Source organism: Rhagoletis pomonella, unplaced genomic scaffold, assembly GCF_013731165.1.
Source record: "Rhagoletis pomonella isolate Grant_MI unplaced genomic scaffold, Rhpom_1.0 Rhpom_scaffold_00001, whole genome shotgun sequence".
NCBI lineage: Eukaryota > Metazoa > Arthropoda > Insecta > Diptera > Tephritidae > Rhagoletis > Rhagoletis pomonella.
The window spans coordinates 22,081,525-22,084,662 of record NW_023458555.1 but is presented as its reverse complement, the minus strand read 5'-3'; the positions used below and the strand labels follow the sequence as shown (position 1 = coordinate 22,084,662).

Genomic DNA, 3,138 nt, shown 5'->3' with positions numbered 1-3,138 from the left:
TTCAAATAATGTTAATCCGTATAATTCGGATTTTTTTTGTAAAAAAAATTCAAAATTGATATCCGAATTTTCTAATATACGAATACTTTCAGCGCTAGTAACATGCAAATACATATGTACAAATCTGTTAAAAGCTGTGTGGCGTATGGTTGCACTAATAAAACACAACAGTGACTGTTCGTTGAGAAAATGCTGCACAAAACAGAAAAACACTGGAAACTATGGAAAAATGCATCGAACAGAATTGCCGTGAAAGTGGCAAAGAAAGTGCTCTAAAGGAAGGAAGGTAAATTAAAAGAGCAAAAGACGCTAAGTCAATAACAACAACAAGCAAAATCAACGCAAAATATATGCTCACAAAGCTAGTTATAGCTAGAGGCAAAAAAACACAGCACCAGCGAAGAAATAGAAAAGAACTAAGAAAATATTAAAACAGCATATTACAAGAAACCAACGGCAAATTAAAACAATTATATGCATATGACTACACACATACAAATGGTCAGTATGTGCATACATACATAAATAAGTGTCTATGATTGCACATGTGAGAACGAACACTCAAGCAGCGGTTATCACATATGGTACGCACGTTCAATTCATTTGTTGTACTCGAACAGCGATTAGTTTGCAACATCCACTTGGTTGTCGTAAATATGTACATACATATATGTATATGTACCTATAAATATAATACATAGATACTGGTAAATACATACATATGTAAAACATGTGCTGCATACGATGGCAAGCGGAATAAATTTTATTTAATAGACAATGTACCGACAGGAAGCAACTTCTTTTTCAGACATTTATTCCTCTAACTCGAAGCTTAGCGCTGAAGATGCTACATACATACATATTTGGTGACGGAAAATGCTATTGGATAGCGATAATTTTATAGCATAACTATTTATTAATTGTGCGCGTTGAAACTATATAAACACATACATACAAAGACAAGGAACTGCCGTGATTTGTTGAACAATCAGTCATTTGACCATGATACGGACCAAGAACTCCGACTTGCCTCGTTACTAAGATAAAATTTCATTAATATTTCACCCAGCTTGATTTATAACATCTCATGGCCGACCCAACGTAATTAAAACAATCGTATATTGTCTGATAAATTTAGTCAGATTATGAAATCGGTTCTAGTAAACATGTTACACTTATTCAGTGAGTGTATTAATAAACATAAACTTTATTCTTGAAATTTTCATTTTAGACACTGATGGGGTGCACAGTGGTGTCAAATTGGAGTTTACTATACAAAATGGTCCAGAAACTTAATTTTACAATGGATTTGATAACTGTTTTTTTTTAAATGAATTCAGATGACAATGAGAAAAGATTTGTAGAGCGATTTTTGTTTAATTTGCATTTACTTATATAAAATTTTTTAGAGCAAAGTGATAAAAAGTAGAAATTTTCAAGAAAATCGATTCTCCAATTCCGGTTAATGAATGCTAAATAACAAAAACTTGTTGAAAAAAATTATAGGGTTTCCCGAAAATGCGAAAATATTGCTAAAAAAAAAATTGAAATGTTAAAGAACGATTTCGCCATGTTTCCTTTTTAATTTCCATAAAGGTTTTTAAGTATGCAGTTTTATAGCACATTATGGTTTAGGATCCAATTTTCAAGCGGCTAAGAATTCACGATGACTTTTAATTTTTTTGTTATGTATAAAAAGTGTACTCGAAATGTCATAAAAAAATTAATTATTAATAGTAACAGTATCAACAGTAGATTCCAGTTTTTCACCACTCTGCGTTGGTTGCCCATATTGACAAATATATCCATCACTTTTTCTGGCTTTACATCAATGTCGTAATTTATATTGAGAAGGGCACGTAAAGAACAGAAAGATATTTCAGCGTGACTGAAAATGTGCAAAGTATATGAAATAGAGCGTTAATAGTCGGATAGGATATAAATATGTATATCTTTATCACAATGTGAAGGTGTCTCGTTGGTAGATGGCATCATAGTACCGCATTCAATTTTCAGCTTCCTTTGCTGCCCCCCTCCAAAACATTTGATAAGTTCGATGGTATATTTTGCTTCTAGGTGGATATTCAGCTTAGGAAACAACAGACTAAGATTGAAACTTTTCAGGACGTCTTTGGAATACCGCGTTCTCAAATCTTCGGTGACCATTTCGATTAAGGGCATGCACGCAGAAATTCTTTAGCACTCTTCACCAGGTACCGAGAACAATAGGTATTACGATCATACATCATCATAATCATCATAAATGTCGTTCTCGTAGTTTTATTCCCAATAATGCTTTAAACAGCAACCAAAATAAGGAAAAAAATGTCAAGAATATTACCAATGAGAAACATATATGTAAGAATAAAACTCTGTGGAATGATCCCAAAGAGAACCAAATGCGAACAATACCCTCGAGGAACAATTTGGGAGCTAAAGTATCAGTAACTTCCTGGCAGAGAACGAAATGGGAACAAATCTTATCTGATATATCCGCGAAGAATGAAAGCAAGGACAAAATTTCTCTAATAGCGCTTCATTATCTTGAAAGTTCGAATATTAAAAATAATCAAAAATGTTGCACAGAAAATGAAAAATTGTTTCGTAAAAGTTGAAATGATCTAGCTTTCCTCTGGATTAGAATCAACAATCGCGGTTCTCACTAAAATAATTTTTTATCTCACTACGCAGACGCCCCTCTCATTTTTAACGTTAAGCTCTCATAACTCTTGTTCTCATTTTGTTCTCTTGCAGAACATTCCCCAAACTTGTGTTCTTATTTATTTTGTTCTCATTAGAAATGTTTCCGGAAGTTTCGTTCTCATTCTGTTCCTGGAATGTGGATTTTTTACTCTTCGGAAACGTTCCCGAACATTTTCTTTCTGTTCAAACTACTCTAAACACGTTTGCTCCCGTTTAGCTCTTTTGTAGAAACGTTCTTGACATAACATTTTATCTCGTACTGAACTAAACCAAAACTGAAACGCGTTCTCGGTCCCTACCCTTCACAGCTTTGAGACAGATGATTGTTACCATGACCCTGAACAATTTTTTTTTTTAAATTTGTTCCGCTTAGGTCTTGAAATTTGAAAAAAAAAACGATGCGACTTCTTTGATAATATCAGATACTTTTTGGTG

General features: G+C 33.3%; 1 protein-coding gene across 4 annotated transcripts in view; it reads right to left on the bottom strand.

Annotated features, from left to right (window-relative positions):
- The window catches only part of LOC118741010 (F-box/LRR-repeat protein 7), a 140,868-nt gene that overhangs the window by 40,070 nt on the left and 97,660 nt on the right, over window positions 1–3,138 (bottom strand). The window lies entirely within an intron of this gene.